Source organism: Athene cunicularia, assembly GCF_003259725.1.
Source record: "Athene cunicularia isolate RWA chromosome 1 unlocalized genomic scaffold, athCun1 chr1_part1, whole genome shotgun sequence".
NCBI lineage: Eukaryota > Metazoa > Chordata > Aves > Strigiformes > Strigidae > Athene > Athene cunicularia.
This window is the reverse complement of record NW_020799091.1, coordinates 20,527,704-20,547,982: the sequence shown is the minus strand read 5'-3', so window position 1 is coordinate 20,547,982 and position 20,279 is coordinate 20,527,704. Positions and strand designations below refer to the sequence as shown.

The window sequence follows — 20,279 nt, the reverse complement described above, 5'->3', positions numbered from 1 at the left end:
GTACTGAACAGTTACAACAGGATAAGATTTCAGATATGCAGAATGTGTAACACTGACTTCTGCTTAGAAATGTATATCCAGCTGAATTAAGATCAATATTTTACAACTTTCTAAAACCTAGAAATGATATTGTATGCAAGCAATTTGAAGAACAAGCTATATGACACACAGGATTATTTCAGAAATCCACAGGAAAAAAATAAAGGATTTAATGCAAGACATTAACTTTTATACAGATTAAAGATTTAAAGTATCCAAATGGTCATCATGAAAATAGTGAAAAAAAGGATTTTATTTTGAAGTCTGTTTTCTGGGCTGAGGGGTGAGTTTAAGATGGTTTCATATATGGAGATCCAATTATTACTGTAATTGGGAATTACACAGTAACTGTTTCATCAGTGCATGCACACAAAAAAGGAAGTAGTTTAAACCTTCGATACTGATTTGCCTTGTTAACTTCCTGTGTGTATTCAATCTTAAAAGCATGAAACTCAAATCTTAGAAACTATTGTAACTCTATAGCAGACTTCTCGAAAACCCAGACAGTTTCTGGAGTCCTCAAAGAGCAGAACCACAGATCAATTAGTAGGCTAGGTCCCACTTAGTCTTAAGTACTTCTACAGTGGGATGGGGGCTTTTTCTGTAAGAGTCATACAAACAGTTCCTTAGAACCAAGGGACCTCTTGGTGGCCCATGTTAAGCAGCTTTCATAACAGTGATCAAGACAACTATAAAGTTTCTTATCCTTAAGCAAGGCCTGATCCAGAAATGCAGACTCAGGACACACACTCTTCTTGGAGTGTGGAAAGCAATCTGCCCTTAAGGGACAATTTCTTACTCCATATCTTTCTGAGAACCAGTTTGAAGGTCAAACTTGGTCACAACACCCAGTGTGTCCTCTGCCAGTTATTCCTTCCAAACAGCTTCAAGCTCTTGGGAGTTTTTCTTTAAAGCACAAGCAGATAACAAAGTAAAAATATACATGTTGTATAGTACCTGGTACCTCTTCTACTCATTTTCACTCACTGGATTATGGCACAAATATTCACTGCCTGAGTATAGCTGTCCTTCAGTATTGGACAGAGGAGATTAACTAAACTGGAGGCTGGCAAAACCCTAAACATCTTGTGGAATTTTTCTGAGGTTAAACACTTGATCTTCAGAGATTTTTGCAATCTACAAAAGACAACACAATAAACCCATGAGCCAGCCAGTAGCAGCACTGCTTTGTCAGACATTCTTGGCTGATAAGAAACATGCTAGCATTGACCAGCCTCCACATAACTAACCTCCTTGGTACCTCAACAGTAAGAGGCTTGCCTAGGACAACATTCTCTTTCTTAATGGTCTGCACTGATTCTTCACAGCAAGTGAAATCAGGTGTAAAGATAAAGCTATACCACAAATTACTAGTACCACCACAACAGGCAGGAAGTAGCTCTTTCATTCTCCGATCTTCAATTCAAAAAGAAAAGATTCTCCCATCACTGAAAGTCAGTCCATTCATTATCTCTGATAAAGGAACAATTTCAGCTGGGATGTCAACATTAAAATATTTTCAAACACTTGAAAAGGTTTGCTAGCAGAATTTACTATCCCTAAACCTTCACAGGTAACAATCCTAATCTCACAGCACAAGCCCCCTGTTCTATCAGCCTGCTCCTCCTCCCAATATAGTTCCACACTCTTCACCACAAGTTTGGTGCATACATCTTTACACAAAAGTGAAGAGGTCCCTCCTAGCTTCATTCCCAGTGCCTAGAGATGGGTCCTTAATGCTTTTTATAAAGGAACGCTGCTGGCTTTACATCAAAGTGGAGATCCACTTGAGTAACAACACTAAAACTGGACCTTCCTCAGCAGAGGGAGCCTCTAATTTCAGTAGTTGCCCACCCAGCCAGGAGGAGCTTTATATTTGTCAGTTAATAAGGTTTAAGAACACACTTTAAAAGTCCCTTAAATTCTACTTTCTGGAGCATTCAACCTCATTTCTTGTGGTCAGCAGATATTGCTACAAAGTATGAACATCCAGACAGATACTTTGTGTAAATACTTAACCCACACAGAAATAAAACCCATGGGGTCATTAAAGAGATTAGTCTAAGGCTAGATGATGGGAAAGACAGAGGTACAGGCTTTCAAATTAAATGCTTTACTAAAAAAGTGGATACGGTGACATGAGCAATACAAAAAAATATTGTGAGATAGCAGCTAGCAGTCAATATTCAAAGCAAATAGTGGACTTCACCCTGCCCTGAACAAAACTTAAGACTTTCTTTAGCTCAGACTTCTCCATAAGAAGAAGAGGGTCATGCAGTTTGTACTCTTTCATAACATTAGCAAGAAGTGGCAGAAAAAGGGAAGCATGAATCAGCATAGGACACAGAACCCCACTGAAAAGCGTTAGCCAAAAATATCACACGTACACATATATACGACTAAAATGAGACACCTAACTACTAGATTGATAAATTAAATTACTAGGCTTCAGGATGCCTAATTTAAAAAAAAAAAAAGGCAAAATAAACAGTCCTGATATAAATTTTTAAAAGTGAAACAATATCACATCTATAAAGAAGTGCAACAGGGAGGGAGGCATCAGCAAGGAGGTCATACTTAATGGTATCTTCTTCAGCACTGCCAGAGCTGACAGCCAGCTTCAGTTCCATGGAATCAGAATTATGTAGACGGTCACAGGCAGCTGCTTTCCCTAGCACACCCCATCCAGAGGCAAGACATATTTTTACATCTGTATCTAGCCAAAAGTAACCCCTCACATCACTATGACTAATTTCCCTATAGACTGGAAGTGAAAGAGAAATGGGAAGAGCATTAAGATTCAGTATTTGGAGAACAGAAGGCATATCCTCACCCTAGCAGACAAATGATGCTTTGTGGTATAGACCTCAGCTCATAGAAAAATCTCACCTTCCCTGTAAATACATTCTCCTCAGATGCCACATCCTTTGTTCAAGAACCCATCTGAGATGAGGCTTGCCTCCTTTGTAAACTGCTCTATGATCCCTTAAAAGGCTTTTAAAAGTACATAAATAGCAAGAGGAGGTCTAAAGAAAACATTGGACCAATACTTGGTGAAGATGATCACCTAATTAATAGGGATAAAGAAAAAGCAAAAGCATTCAGTAGTTTTTTGGTTCTGTCTCAGTCTTCAATAATACTGATAGAGCTCGATCATCTATCCAGTCTTGGGACTCTGGGGAGCTCTCTGGTGACTGGGAGCTAGCCAGTGTTACTCCAATTACAAAAAGGGCATAAGGGAAGAGAAACTACAGACCTGTTAGTCTAACCTCAGTTCCTGGAAAAATTATGGAGAAGATTATACTGGGTACTATTGAAAGGTGTTTAAAGAATAATGCAATCATCAGGCACAGTCACTGTCAGTTCACAAAGGGAACTGTTCAACTAATGTGATATCCTTCTATGATAAAGTCACCTGCCCAGTGGATGAAGGGAAGGTGGTGGATGTAGTTTTTCTGGATTTTAGTACGGCTCTTGATACTGTCCCTCACAGCATCCTTCTGGACAAGTTGCCCAACTGTGGGATGAGCAGGTTTACGACGCACTGAGTGAAGAACTGGCTGAAGGACAGAGCTCAAAGGGGTGCACGGAATGGGGCTACACCTGGCTGCAACTGGTTATCAGCAGTGTTCTTCAGGGCTCAATTCTAGGGCCAGTCCTGTTCAATATATTGATCCATGATCTGGATGCAGGAGATGAATGCACCATTAGCAAGTTTGCTGATGATCTCAAACTGGGAGGTGCTGTTGACTCTCTTTGAGAGACAGGAGGCCTTGCAGAGGGATCTAGATAGATTGGAGCATTAGACTGTGACTAATGGAATGAAATTTAGGAAGTCCAAACGCAGGATTCTGCACTTAAGAGTGAAGCTGGGCACAAGTATGAATTGGGAGGAGTGGCTGGAGAGCAGCCCTGCAGAAAGGGATCTGGGGCTGCTGGTGGACGGCAGGGTCAGTAGGACTCAGCAGTGTGCCCTGGCAGCCAAGAGGGGCAAACCACATCCCGGGGTGCAGCAAACACAGCATAACCAGCCAGCCAAAAGGGGTGATTATCCTGCTGTATTCAGCCTTTGTGCAGCCTCACCTTAAGTACCTTGGGCAGTTCTGGGCCCCACAATTTAAGAAAGATGCAAAGGTACTCAAACGTGTCCAGAGGAGGGCAACAAAGCTGGTGGAAGGGCTGGAAGAAATGTCCTATGAGGAGTGGCTGAGAACTCTGGGCTTGTCTAGTTTGGAGAAAAGGAGACTGAGGGGCAACCTCACTGTTCTCTACAGCTTCCTGAGGAGGGGAAGAGAGAGGTGCTGATCTCCCTGACATCTGATGACAGGACACATGGGAATGATTCAAAGCTGCATCAGGGAAGGTTTAGAGTGGACATTAGGAAGCAATTCTTTACCGAGAGAGTGAAACATGCTTTCTAGAGAGGTGGTCGATGTCCCAAGCCTGTCAGTGTTTAAGAGGCATTTGGACATTGCCCTTAATATGTTTTAACTTTCGTTCAGCCCTGAAGCGGTCAGGCAGTTGATCAAGATTAAGTCCCTTCCAATTGAGATATTATATTCTGTTTTTATAAACAGTTCTCTCTCATATGTACATACTTAGAAATAAGTTGCAATAGCAGCATTACCTATTTATAAAGTCTTTCATATCTATAATCTCTCTAGATATACAAAACCTTTATAAAGATTCAGTAGGATACTGACTGGAAGTTATTTGTGAAAAGTGCATGTTTTCCCCAAATTGAAAGTCTCAAATTGTTTTTAGGCAGACATAAGTATCAGATTAATCATTAAAAAGCCACCATTTATAAAATTAAAACTCAATGGAATTAAACAGTGACTCCTTACAGTTGACCACATACAGGGTTCAATTAAGGACATTATTACATAAAGAATTAAGGAGGCTGATACAAGAGAGAAATGAAAGCATTTTTAACACGTGAAACTTACGTGTTTAATTATTCCATTTTATACCCCAGCTGGAGAGCTATTTTTGAAAGATTAGCACACTAGTATTAACTACATGGTTCAAGTTTATCCCAGTTTCTCAACATTTTTTCTTCACCTCCTGCTTTTAAAGGGCCAGACACAACAGGCTCTTTTGTTTGTTTCTTCTGGATCTTTTTGGTTATTAGCATTTTTATTTATAAGCCAGTTAAACTAAAGCAGTTCTGCATAGATCTGTGACCTGAAATCTCATTCAATGTAGAGGAGCTTTGCAGTTTAGGAAGACCAAACAAATCACAGGAATACAGAAGTATGTGAAATAAAGTCCACTTTTTCTTTCTAAAAGGAGGCTGAAGTGGCTTAAAGCTATCTTGCCTGCTGTTACCATGAGATTTTTACGGTTTTAATTAAGACCTGTTTTCATAAAAGGGAATTTTAAAACTCATTCTACTTCACACTGTTTAATATGGGTAAGGAAAAGTATAAACTTCATTATCCTAGTCACATAACCCATCTAGGTTATCTACTGCTTTATCACCAGACTCAACCCCAAGCAGTTGATACTAACTCAAGAGATTGGATTTGCCTGTTCCCAATAAATATTCTCAAATTCAATAAATTCTATTCTTCAGAATACTTCAGTATCATTTTCACAACCACGTTTAGTCTTTTCTATTCAAGGGGGAAGTAGTCAGCTGCCACAAATGTAGCATCTTAAAGTAATTTTCATTAAGAGATTTTGAAGCAATGAAAAAAATCTTGATCTGATAACAAATCTAAGGAACCCTACATTTTTTAATACATACAATACTGTGTGTGTATATATATATATACACACACACACACACACGTCAGATATCTCTTCATCATTCATAATAATGTGATTGTAGGTATGCCATCCTATTATCTCTGTTTCCTGCTTGTGTCCCTTCCTTAGTCTTCCAATTATATATAATATATATTATATATACAATAAAATACCCATTCCAACTACGTTTTCAAAACCTGCTCCTGTTGCCTTCCTCTATTGAACATTTTGAAAACTACAAATAATACAGATTATTTTCAAGAATTAAATACAGATTTACATCATGTAAAATGCAAAATACCCTGACTTTGGAATAAAAAACCACTTTAAATGTTTTGCAAGAGTGGCAACTGTTTGCTGAAAAGCATGGGCCACCAAGAAATCCACAGTAGATTTTTTTTTTTTTCATTTGAAGAGCAAAAGCTATTGTCTTTAACACTATGTAGACAGGAGTGGAGGCACAGAACCTAACACAGGAAAGGAAGTATGCCATGTCTCAAGGCAATACCATGCCTGCCCAGGCAGATGCTGACAGCTCCAAAACATGTGGCTTACACTCAGGAACGGAAGCAACTAGATATTTTAGTTATTACTGATGACTCTGCTGTGGGATGGAAAGAAAGAGAGAAGGGACAGCAGGGAATCTGGTAGAACTTCAAATCCACCTCTTCCCATCTCCATATAGGAAAGCAGAAACCACACAATGCTTTGGGGCTCCAGCTCCACCTCCCAGAAGACAAGGCCAGAGCTGCACAGCTGTGACATACGGCTTCCTCTTTCCTTCTTCATTTAACAGCTGCTTGGTGCTGGCAAGAGAACAGTAGAGAAACTAACTGTTACCAGAAAGAGAGGTTCCATTAAAAGTTTGAGAACTACTTATATTCACTGTGTTAAGCTTTTGCTCAAACAACATAAGCACATGCATTTCAGATGTGTGGAAGCTAGCAAGCAAAGTCACATCAGATTGAGAACTTGAAGATTTATCTTTATGCTTCTACCCCAGATGACCTTGGTTTGAAATGCTTCATAGGTGACCTCTATGACCAACATGTGGTGAGGTGGTATAAGCAATCAGCTGAACAGACCACTCATGTTATCACATTACAAAATCCCCAGCAAATTCTGCTATGAACTGAAAAAGATCATCCAAGAAGGCATGGAACCTTGTTTTGTTTGGGTTTGGTGGTGGTAGTTTCAGAGGGTTGGGGGGTTTTTTTGTTTGTTTTTTTTCAAAAGCCTCCTTTATGAGGAAAAACTTCAGAGTATTACCTGATCCCACATAACAATTTTTCTTTCAGCACAGTACAGATGCATACTGGCTTTCTTATTTTAGCAACTCTTGTTGCAGATTACGACAGGAATCACTTTTTTTTTTTTATAAGAGGTTACTGTCTCCAACACTTTTAAGATTCAACGTTTTCACAACTCACTAGCTGCAGAAATAATTTTATTTTCTGTTAACTAGCAGCATAAAATGGCATTTCCATAAACTACTGGCAACACACTTCTGGTTCACTAGTTTCACTCCTGCCATGCAGGTCTACTTCAGAAAAAAAATTTCAAAACAGGTTTCATTAATGACTTTCTCTCTTCTTTTGACACACATAGAAGATCCGAGCTCAGATCTCAGAATTGAAAACACTAAGTTTTTAACTTCATTGCCCTTACATGTTTGGGACATTCACACCAATGGAAATATAAAATTGGCATTTAAATGTGCTTAGGTTACACGAGTCAACTAACTATATCCTTGATGGGGTTTTTTTTTTTTTGTGGGTTTTTTTTTTTTGGTTTTTTTTTTTTTTTTGAAGTCAAGACTTGCAGAAAATAAGATTTAACCATGCTGCTGGCATACAGAGAAGAAAACCAAAGGGAACAAAATCTTCCACCTCCCTCATTCTCAAGCATGACAATAGTACAGAGAAGCCCTGCCCCTGAGAAAAGCTTTTGTTTAGGAGTAGCCTATTATCAGGTTAAAATGTAAATAACTATATGTTCTGCACCAAAGCTACTACTGTAAAAGGGAACCTTGCAACTTTTGAGTGGACAACTTAAACTATAATTAGGACAAGCCCATGTTGAAGTACTTCAAAATAAACAAGTAATCAACCATCAGGACTATGTAGGCAATCATGGGGTGAGTGTATTTTCCCAATAGAAAGTCACAGTAACTGGATCCACAGTGATCTTTGTACTCATGCAACCCACTGAAAGACTGAGGTTTAAGATTTCACAACTTTGATCAAGATAGCTTTCTAGATATAATCCTACCACTACAAAAATAGTGATATCTTCCCCTAAATATAAACAGAAGTAGAATAAAGCGCCCAATCACATACCAGCACCGATCCTGCACTGGTGATGTTTTGCTGTATTTTTCAGGCAAATAGACCACTTGTTTTTTTGCAAAAAATACATTCGTTTGGCTTGTACAATTAAGTGGAATTTTTATCTCAAAACTCCTTCTCCATCGGACTCCCTACATCTGATCAGTCTTTATTCTTTTACTCAAGTAATTAACAACTAATAGAAAACATCATTTAAGTAGTAACAAAAAGCACCATAATACCACATAAAATTTTGGACCAACAGGTCAATGGGATTTCAGGCATTGGCAGAACTCTCTCTTCCCCTACCAGCTTCTGGCTCTTTGAAAAATGAACTTGTCCAAAGGAATTAGGACTTCTTGGGAAATTTAAACGCAGACTATTAAACAGAGTGATACTGCACCAACAGTGGGAACCCACACAATACCTATTTCCCACAAAAAAAAGACCTCTCTTTAGCATAACCCTTCCTTCCCTCTAAAGGGATTATGGAACTTTTTTAAAACCAAGCCCAGTAAACTAAGATACAGCTGACTAAGCCTAAACTAAGACTAAACTTTCCAAGTTCTTGTACAATTACAATACAGCTGATAGAATGTAGTAGAGAAATATTTATTAAGCAATAAACAGACTTATGAGGAAAAGGTTTAACAATAAATATTGTACTAGGCACACTTCTGAAGAAATAAGAAACAAAAGGGATCAGCCAGAATTCAAACAAAAGCACCTGAGAACACGCAAGAGGCATATTTTCAGATTTCATGCCCCTTTGCAACTTACCTTCTTTGCTGTCTTTCTGCATGGAAGGGGAACAATGACTTAGTCAGTGGAAGTGATATTATGCTATCAACAGCAAATAATTTTCATCTCCAAGCACAACCAGCTCTAAAGCAACGTATCTGTGCATTGGAAACAAAAGGCATTAAAAATATAACGTATGTGAAAACTCTTTGTACATCAGTTGTGTGATTTATTAAAGCCTCTTCTTGGCTACCAAGAATCTCTGGCAGAAACTACTCATTAATAAGGAAGAGAACTTTACTTTCTCTCAAGCCTTCAGAATATCTATTCCTGGATAAAACTGCTATAAACCCCAGTCTTGTATAAAACAATTCACAGCTAACATTTTGTTTCAGGTGGGAGAGGAGGACTGGATACCTGCAGCTACTGCATCCTTACGGGCCAGCTGTTCCATAGGTCATGTTCTTTTCTACTCAGAATCACCAAAAGTTGTTTCAAGCCTAAAGAAAAACAAGCTTTCCACTTTGACTAAGTTCATTCTTCTTTTAATATCCAGTAAGAATTTGATTTAAATCAGCAAGTCCTGCATGCTTTGAACCAGAAAAAGAGGATCAACACTTCATTATATACCTGCAGAAATGAGCAAAAAAGCATAGAAGGCATATTTTATAGAACACTACTAATATAATGCAAATTAACTAAACCACAGTGGAATTTAATTATTTCTACAGTCTTATCTTTCCCAGTTACATTTATTTTTGTTCAAAGTCGATTTAGAAAACTCAGAAACACACTTTAAACAAAAGAACACTTGTCCTTCAAGCTCTGTATTTCACACAAGCTTTTGTTTCAAGGTTTCCTCCATGTATTTTAGTTCTAAAATATCAGGCTGAACATCTTAAAGAAAATAACTTTCAGTAACCCTCAATTAAATTCACTAGATTTATTCCTCTAGATTCAATACCCATGCTTCCTACTCTCACAGTTAATTCTCCCTAATGTTTCCCACTCAGTGCTATAGCACATGATTTTTCTTCATTCTTAGCCTATCCTTGTAAATGAATGAACCTAGACAAACTTCTAGGGTAAGTGGGCCTGTTCTGTGCTGTATCTGTTGTTCTGTAATGAAGCATGAAGAAAGTTATCTTTGACCAACACATCAAAGCTGTTCACTGTTTAGACTGTCACCCCCTAGGTTTACAAAGCTTACGTCAATGTATTTTCTAATGCTTCATATTCAAAGGCATTAACAGCCATAATTCTACCAAGATGAACAAGAGTAGGGATAGTCAAACTACAGATTTATAGCCAGGGGTCTTACAGTTCATATCACAGTTACCACAAGCATAAAAAGAAGCCTCATTTATTTATAGCTGAACCTCAACATTTAAGTTTAGCTTTGAAAAATTTCAAAAAATTATTATAGGTTGCCTGTGCGCTTCTCGAGCTCAGTAACTCGACTGAGGAAAACTCTTGCCAAGCTATGATTAGCATTTAGCAGCTTAAGGGCTAACTGTGCTTGTTGTTTCAACCTTGACAACCAACTGTAAGGACACACCATTAAATTTAAGCTTTCAAAAGCATTTAACATTTGATTCTGCTGAAAATAGTTTTGCTACATGTTTTGAAAATAAAATCACTTTTTCCTCTTTTAGAAATCCATGATGATGCCAGACATATGCTTGTTTTCCAAACAACAACTGTTTAAAAGAAAGAATACTCTTTCTGATCTTCCTGCCAAAAATAACATTCTGTGGCTTAAAGAAATCTGATAGTAGGCAGTTCACTCAGTTGAGGGAAGGAGGGTTTACATTTGGCAAGGGTTTACATTTCATGTCTTGCATTTACTTCCCTCCATTTTAAGTTTCTTTGGGGATGAATGTGGCAGCAGGGAGGGTTTTTGTTGTGGTTTGGTTTTTTAACATCTCCAAGCATTTCACTCTCTAAAAAAAAGGCATCTGCGGGTTTTACCAGAAATTACACGAAGCAGAAGTTCATCACAATGCATTTCTTTCTTATGGAGAATACTAAGATATAAAAGAGAGAGTTTGAAAGGGAAGTAAAAGACTTCAGAAGAAATGCATAGGAGAGTTTACAGCAGAAGGAAGTGGAACAGAAAATTCAAGTGAAGGAACAGCCCACAAAGAACATTAACAGCTTCATCTTAAAACATGGGACAGGGAGAGAAGATGAATTTGGGGTTGCAGCTGCTGTTGTCCCAGGCAGCAAAAATATTACCTGCCCAATAAATGTGATTATTTCACTGCTGCCTCAATAGTTTCAGATTAAGAGACAGAATGGGTAATAGAAATGTGCAAATTGGACTACATACTGCATAAAACTTATTTCTGTGCATTTCAGAAAGCCATAATTTTAAAACAAGAGTTTGATCTGCTACAGTATTTGACTTCATACCTCATTCATTAATAACACAGTAAATGAATCCAGTTACTACTTCTAAGTAACAAAACATTTAGTCACCTTGAAGCATCTACAACAACAGAAGTTCTGGAATATTCCCCAATCATGGAGTTTTACTTGCCATTTCCCAGTGGTTTTTGCAAATTGTTATAAACCTCATAGAACAGAACCGTGCCATGACCCTCCAACATATAGAAATTCCTGAAGGCTGCTAAACCAGCTCCAACATCAAGCCAAGTAGTCAGACAACACTTCACCCAGTTTAGTGACTGAGAATATAATCTCCCATACAACAGCAAGCTACAGATCCATGTAAACTTAGAAAGGCCCTCAGAACTGTTAGTATGGCAACCAGAACATTATCACAAAGCATGTGCCTGCTCCAGTACAATAGCAAATATTTTAGAAAAATAAGGTCAGAATCCCAATGATATTACAGCAGTATTTCAGATGCAGCTATTTCTGGCTAATAAAAATCCTTAATGTCAAAAATCCAAACACTTATTAGTCTGCCAACATGGAAGCTTTTCTTGTTATTAGCAGTGCAAATCCAGCACAGAAATTCAGCAACTAGACACAAAGGTCTGTCCTTACAGCGCTGTTAGCTTGAGTTACAACTAGGTGTTACTCCTAATCTTATCTACGTGCTTTTGTAGAATTACCCACCCTGAATCAAAGGATACTTGAAATTTCAAGATATTCTACAAGAGTATGAGCAGTGTTTGATGCTAGAGGCAAATGTTCTAACAGCTACATTTCATTTGAAGGCTGGAAGACTGTACACCTCAGTGCATTCTCAGACACTCCTCTTGAAGGCATTTGTACCTCATCACTTCAACATTCAGGTATTTCACACTTGCAATGCACAAGCTCTACAACTCTCTACTTGCTATAAATATAAAGTGATTGCTACAGTGAAGATGTAGAAGACCTGCAGAATTTGAAGAATGGAGAGCTTCAAGAGAAGCAAGCTGACTGAGCTGAAGGCCACAGGATCCCCTCCATCTAGAAAAAAAATGAAGCTGCTGAAATGCTAATTCCTGGTTCTTTCTGCAAAAAGGGTGGATAGAAAACTCATGGCTTGCACATCTGCTTGTCTAGCACAGCCTGACAAATACCCTTCTCCTACTACACACTCAGATAACCTGAAGCTAACCAAACCACTTGTATAACTGTCCCAAGACATCCTCTTTAAATATAAGAGTTAACTGCAGCCCCACTCCAGCTCCTGAATTGGCATGCAGAGGTTAGAAGGAACTGCAATATTCAAACTATGTGGAAAAAAAAAAACAAAAACAATAATACATGTATGAGAATGTCTTCAAATTCAGCATAAAATCAAATGTAGGCTTCATTTGAAGTGATGCATTATCTCCTCCATGTTTGCAGCTGTTTAAGCATTCAAAGCAGCAGCCAAGCTTGAAAAAGAAAGAGCACTTTCCCAGGAAATAACTCTACAATAAACCTGTGCTAAGAGGAGTTCCAATTTCAACATTCTATAGAAAACTCAGCAGCAAGTTCTAACTGCTGTAAGAGAAAGAACTAAAAAGCCATATTTTCACTAAAGCCCCTCTTCTAATTCAGAAGTTCAAACTTCATTTCTTCACTCACATGTAATGAGGCAGAAGTACTCCTCAAAGGAGAGTTTCCAAAGGCTGTTTGAAGTTTCAAAGTAAAACAAGCTTCCCAGGCCTTGTCTTGTAGCACATTAGTCCCCACAGCTGCCTGTTGCTCTGTTAGGACAAAACTAAGTCCACAGCAGATGAATGGTTTTCCTCAGCATCATGGAATACTGACCTTTTCCACTATGGGATTTCAAAACAACCAGAAATCAATTCCAACATTCACTAGAACACTATTAACATGTTTTGATATATTATGCCTGTCACCCATTACATGCACAAGCTCTCTGACTACTACTTGTTATGAGTTGCCATTATAAAATTGCACAAGAAATCTGGGATACATCAGGTGAAGAACTAAGGCCTCCGGCTATGAGGAAAGTACATATCCTAATGTCATTTAATTTTCCATGTCACAGGAATGCAGAAGAGAATCCATTTACACCTCTACCAACCTTTTTTTTTTTTTTTAAAGTGAGTTAGGGATCCAGGGGTTATATACACTGTTCACTTGCTCTAACCAGCCTCTCCACTCAGGTACACAACAGTGACCCAAACACCACTGGCCTTATCTTACAAGGCATCAGAAGCAGAAAACAGAAGACACAAGTTAGCCCTTTCTAACCTTTAAAGAAAGGCACTGCAACAAGCACAGCAGTGCTACGCCACAAAAAAAAAAGCTACTGGAGAGGGAGGAGTGGGCAACAGCTGCATACATCAGCTATGACTGCAGACATTAACTATAAACCCTCAAATAAGAAAATACTCAAACTCAGATAGTCATTACAGTCATCAACACAGAAATAAATTTCACTCCCAGATTCAATTTGAACCCCAGCCTCTACTAACAGCCCTGTCAAAGGCATCTCATTCTGCAGCAAGTGACAAGCAGATTAACCTGTTAACAAGTCCATGGAAGGAAGTCCTGATCACATTTTATATAACATTCTCCACCTATAAATATGACAGAGCTCCAGTAATTCCCAACTTACACTCATTGTCCTTTAAACACAGCCTTAACATTATGTTCTCTTTTCCCTGGCAACTAGACTTGAATAAAAGAATTTTTTATGAGATTATACATGCCTTTCAGTCTTTGTTCATTTTTATGTTTCTATATCAGTTGAAGGAAATATTTTTGCACACACTATTCTAAACAGTCGATGAAACTCAAGTCCTCTAAGGCCTCTAAAATGCTATTACATTTTAACTTTCATGCTATCACAGAATGATAGATTATCCCGAGTTGAACTTGATGATCCTCATGGGTCCCTCCCAACTGATTCTGCACAGGAAAACCAAAAAGTTAAACCAGATACCCAAGAGCATTGTCCAAACACTTCTTGAACCCCAACTGGCTTGGGGTCACAAGCACTTCTCTGGGGAGCTTGTTCCAGTGCCTGACCACCTCCTCAGTGAAGAATTTTTTCCTAATATCCAATCTGAACTTCCCTTTTAAGTCAATGCCTTGTGCCCCATCACCCGACACCAGAGAGAAGAGATCAGCACCTCCCTTTCCGCTCCCACTCATGAGGAAGTCCTAGACAGTGATGAGGTCACTCTCCTCAGTACCCTCTTCTCCAAGGTGCACAAACCTAGTATGCTCAGCTGCTCCTCACAAGCCATGACCCCTAGTCCTTTCACCATCTTTGTTGGCCTCCTTCAGACACACTCTAGTGTTTGTGTTCTTGTTATATTTTGGAGCCCAAAACTGTATATTTTATTTCGTCAACAACCTCTGCTTTCATAATCTACCAATACATTAAGAACATTAAACAAGCTTCATAAATCATGAAGCAAGCACACTAATCCAGAACATTACTGTATGCTAAGATCTAGCTAACTACCCAGCAGCCTAGAGGAAAAGACACTAAAAAGAGGAACAGAGACAAATACGAGAAGTAGCAAAACACAACATTCCAAGAAAAATGTAAGATCAGCTCAATTCCTAACAAGGAGACACAAGTGTTTCCTGAGCAATCTAACACATTAACAGTAAAACAAGTGTTTGGTATTCAAGAGACCCATCCCTAAAAAATTAGGGCTTCCACTCAGGTAACCCAACAGGAAAATACACGCAGCCGCCTTCGCACATAGCCATCCAAACAGAGCACTTCACAAGATGCAGTAGCCTCTACACCTTACGAGCACAATCCCAGCCCAAACATCACCCTGTTTTAATCCTTCACCATTCAATAAACAGTTTAAATATACACAGAAGTTACATGTGCTCACAGACAAGCCAGGCACCTGAAAACACGACAACATTAGACAGAGTGAACAACACAGTTTCAAGAAAATCTCAAAGAAAAGAAGTTAGAAAAGGCTGATTGACAGCAAAGTTTTTCAGAACTCTTTGCCTAATGAAAAGTATCAAGCAGGCTTATGTAAAATTTCAAATGTCTGAAAAAAAAATTGTAGCACTTGGTACAAAGTGGAAGTATTTCTTTTAATCTATCAATTTTTTTTAGATCATGCATTAAACAGCACTTTCACCAGTTATAATTTAAACTTTCCTTCCCAGTTTTGAAGTTCTATCAGCAAAGAAAAGGCTGACAGAGGAGAATCACATATATATATATATATATATATATATATATATATAAAACTCTAAAGCAAGTATATGTTCAGGTACCAAAAAAACACCCTGAACACATTGAAATGCATAGTCACAACAACCAAACAAACCTTAACTATGCTTTAACACCAGCATAGGAAGAAAGATAATCACTGCATAAGCCTCCAAAATTCTGTCTCATTCAAAATTAATAGCGATAAATATTTTTCATCGATGTGAATTTATCTGTGCACACTGCTGTGGAAATGAACAATGCTTGATAGTTTTACCACAGGAAATTATTCTATAGTTTCTATATTGGTCAGTTTTCAACAACAGGGATGTGCAATAAAAGCTCATGCCAAAGAAACAGTGAAATACAAGTTTAATTTATGGAACAAGAGAGAAAACATGCCAGGCTGCAATTCTGTGCACGATATTTGAAAACCTCAGTTTTTTTCTTGTCCTAGAGAAAAATACATTTAAGTCAACAAAAATTCTGGTTTTGACAGATTAATGGAAGTTACAACTGCCTCAGTATAAACTACTTCTATTTATATCAATTATGACAACTGTAAAATATGAACTCTGAACAGATTCAAATTAGCACTGATATCTGAAGTACTTTATTTATGTCACTTATCAGCATCATATTCTGAAGATTATTATAAAATCTAAGTATCTACAGAATGCAAGATTAATTCAAAAACTAAATCAGAACCATCTGCATGCCAGCCATGTCCAAGACACTTATTTTAGTTGTGTCATTATGTTCACTAATGCTTAGCCAATTCTCTAACTCAGCACCCAATAGTCTGTGTCGGGTTCTTTTCATGACTTCTTACCAAAACACCCTTGCAAGGAAGTTTACAGTTATGAATGTTTAGAAGAAAACCTAGACATTAAGTATAATCTGTTTGATAGTATACAAATGATGGGGAAATATTTTGCTCTATAGTTGTTTCAAACACAGATATCTAAAAAAACACAAACATCAATCAAGTTCAACCTGAATGACACTCAATTTTTCTGTTTATCCAAAAATAAAATTGCTTAAAGATGCTCTATGTTTAATGGAAACACACACTGTCCCCTATCACTGTATTTGACTACCAGATCTCTATAAGAATAAAGCGATGATATTTATAACCAACAGGTGGGAAAGAGCTCTAAGAATCCTGAAAAAAGAGCAACTAAAATTCTGCTATGTGGAGAGGTCCAGCAAAAAAAAAGAATCCCAAACACATATAGCAATCAATTCTAGACCCAGAAAACACCGTTAGTTTAATGGCAGTATGTGAAAGAAAAAACTAATTCACAATATGTTGACATTCAGAACACCTATAAATCCCTAACAAATAAATCTGAATTTGTTTTTAAGAAAAACAAAGAAGCAAATCCAACAAATGCTTACCATATTAACAAACCTCCAGCAAAAATTCTCCAGCTATCTCACCTGCCAAAAATAAATAAATTAAACAAGATAAACTCCTAGTTTACAGCCTAAATGAGCACGAAAGACTTGCATTTTGATCTCCAGCTGCTTTTACACACAAATTTCTTCTTCACAAATGTTTTGTTTCCCCTTTTGGCAGAGGAAAAAGAAATGACCTCTATCAGCAGCTAAAAATATTTCAGTTATCCAAGTTTTCAAAAGAGGGATGAAAAACAACAGTGCTTTTCCAGTTAAAAAAACACCCCTGTGCAGCATTTCAGTAGCTTTTACAACAGGCTGGCTTCTGAACAGTTAGATCTCAGTAAGTGTGAAGGAAAGCAGTTGCAGGTTAAAGCTAAAGAAATAAATCTGGTGTAACTTCAGGTTATACTCATTATTACCTCTAAAGGCAGACTAAGTTCTCACGAGAGAATCAAAGTGCTATAGCAGTTCTGCTACAGAGCTAAGGCTCAAGACGCTTCAATTTAATTTTGAGTACAATTCTTACATTACAGATATTCTCAATGTGAGTCTTCCAGATGGAAAAGTCAATACTCACCCTCTACCTCTTTATCTGTTCTTTTAAGAGAATAAGCAGTTACAACCTGTGACCCATAGTATTCCTTGTATATGGAAGCTTCTGAAAGCAATGTACAGTTATATATAACACTGGGAAGACATGTATTTGCAATCTAATCCTATTAATGATCTTCATATACTGAACTGATTTAAAATTCGAGAACTACTAAGGGAGACTGATAAAAGCAACTTCTCTTCATCATTACTGTAAATTAATATTCTTCTGCTATTAAGGTAATTGACAAAACTTAGTATCATAATCCACTGGACATGCATAGCCTGGTTAGTGACTTGTCCTAGTAGCTCAATTCACCTGATACACAGCCTGTAGCCCAATACCCTATGCAAGCAAAAATAAAAAGGAGTTATAATAATGACCACAAGAAATCCAAACATTTTAATTGGAGCCACACATGAATCAGAAAGAAAACAATACATCACAACTGAATTAAAAAGGCCAAAGAGTGCTGTATTATACAACCTATATCTGATTCAAGCTCAGTTACAAGACCATATCAAGTACACACAGGCCTGCAAAAGGAGACTGCAATTAACTGCAACAACATTTCTTGCTCATTCTTCAGTAAAAGCAGTCAAGAAATATCTGGAAGTGCTGTGGGAGGGATCAAAAGAACTGCATATATTTATCTTTTAACATCATGAGTCCTCCCATGCAGGTCTTCTCCCAAGGCTCTTTCCCACTCCAGTTACTACAAATTACATCAACATGTAACTGTCCATGCAGGAAGTTTAACTGAGAAGGGAAGACTTGCAAAGGCATGAAAGCTAATTCAGTGTCCAGGTGACACCGATACAGTGACTTAACACTTGGCTACCATCAGCTCTTCTGGAATTCTTCAAAGTGTCTATTCTAGCCTGGTTTGGTTTTTAGAAATCTTGTCATGCTGATCACTGCACATAAGAAACTTCAAAACAATATTCCTATCATCTGTTACACAATAGCTTTTCTTCCTCTTTCATCCATACAGGAACACTGTCTGCAGACACTGTTATTCTTGTTTCAGAGAAATATATGGCATGTACCTTCTCAGTGAAGAATAAAGTAAATAAACCTGAGCTAAAGTAGTCACATGGAAGAGCAGCTGGTCTGCAAGTTTATATTGCTAACCCTAAAATCATAATCCTTTGAGTCATTTTGTACAGCCAAGGCATATACTGAAAACCAAAGCAGGTTTATGCTGCTATTAACTACAGTGTCACACACGTTGTAGCATATAAATCAAACATGAAGCTTCAATAACTTATTCCTGCTATGAAAGTCCCTTTTTAAAGCACAAGCAATTCTATTTCTGACATATAGAGTCATCTTTTATTACTTCCATAGACAAACAGGAAGATTAGCAAGGACCATACAATTTCAGTAACTATTGTGTACAATCAAGACTATTGTTTCAGTATCTGATTAAAAAATGTTTTGTATTTTTTCTTTATTTGAAGAAAATAGCCATGGAAAAGGAGAAGAGAGAGGACTGGCTCAATTATATATTATTTCATATACAACAAAACTTCTGTGTTCACCACCTAATAACTACATTCACACCACTGCTAGCAACACAAACACAAAACTAATCCTCCACCAAGCAATAAAAGTTTGCTTTGCACAACTCATGCCCAAAATTCAGCTGGAAATAAATCAAGTTTCCACATTGCTCAAGTGGAACATGGTCTTGTCCCGGTCTCAACTGAAGAGCTGCAGATAAAGCATCCTTCATACAGAACCTACTGAAAGCCACCTCCTGACCGAGTAAGAATGACTTTATATTTTAGTGTAGGCAAATAACTGAACTTCCATCTTAAGTGTATTTTCTTCCCATGGAACTTAAAGGCAAAAGTAAGCTCTAACTTACTAACAAAGCTGTTTCACAGCTCAAATACAGGGTTTAATCCTGAATCTTTAAATTCACAAGAATTGCAACTCGTAACTTTAATCTCACAGGTTCCCAACTTGGGTAGTCTACATAATTATTCCGTATCATGTCAAGCTCCATATGTTAGAGGCTACACAACTTAGCATCTGAGCTACAGATGGCTGTACCATGGGAGAGTGTGCAGAATAAGAACTACAACCTTATTCCATTACTTCATTCCCTTCTTCAAGCACACACACTATTAGCCACTATGGAAAATATTGTTTCAAGCAAAGTCAGAACAACAATCTGTCTCCTATAAACATAATACTCTTTGATTCCCTAAGCAAAGCTTTTTAAAAAAAAAAAAAAGGCTAGTCTTGCATGATATGCAAGGCAAAACGACCTCCTCCTTCTCACCCTCAGATTTTAAGTCTCTTGAAGTTCCTGGCTACTTTCATAATTTGCCCCCATCTTTTTCTAATAGGAATACTTTCCCCTCATTCCCTGTAGTTACAAAAGAGGCACAAAGAACTTACAGCTACACAGCTTTTTCCTATTCCTGCACAAACAGCGCACAAACTAAACCATTTGTGCTTTGAAGTATTTTCTATCAAGAAATCTCACAACTGCATCCAATAACCCATCACTCAAGTACTGGCCCCACTTCACATTGTTGCTCAGCCTAAACTATCAGCCCTTCTCCCGCTAGTTATCTGCGGCAATTACTGAACTATAACAGAAACGAGAATAATAAATAAAGCATTTCTTAACCGTTTTTCAGCTAGCATTAGACATTCAGCAGTTACAATAAATCCCTATCTTCCTATGCCTGCACTCAGACTCACAGCATCTTCTCAGCGACACATTCACTTAAAGAGTAAGTGGAAAAATACTTAATATGCAACAAGGCACGAATAAAAAGAAGGAAAAAAA

The 20,279-nt window shown here is 37.7% G+C and overlaps 1 protein-coding gene across 2 annotated transcripts in view; it reads right to left on the bottom strand.

Annotated features, from left to right (window-relative positions):
* The window catches only part of WASF3 (WAS protein family member 3), a 68,853-nt gene extending 51,938 nt beyond the window's left edge, over positions 1–16,915 (bottom strand). For both annotated transcript variants that reach the window (XM_026848230.1, XM_026848072.1), the window contains exon 1: positions 16,876–16,915. The gene's annotated coding sequence lies outside the window, so the exon portion shown is untranslated. The remainder of the gene's footprint in view (positions 1–16,875) is intronic.
* Between the last annotated feature and the right edge of the window lie 3,364 nt (positions 16,916–20,279).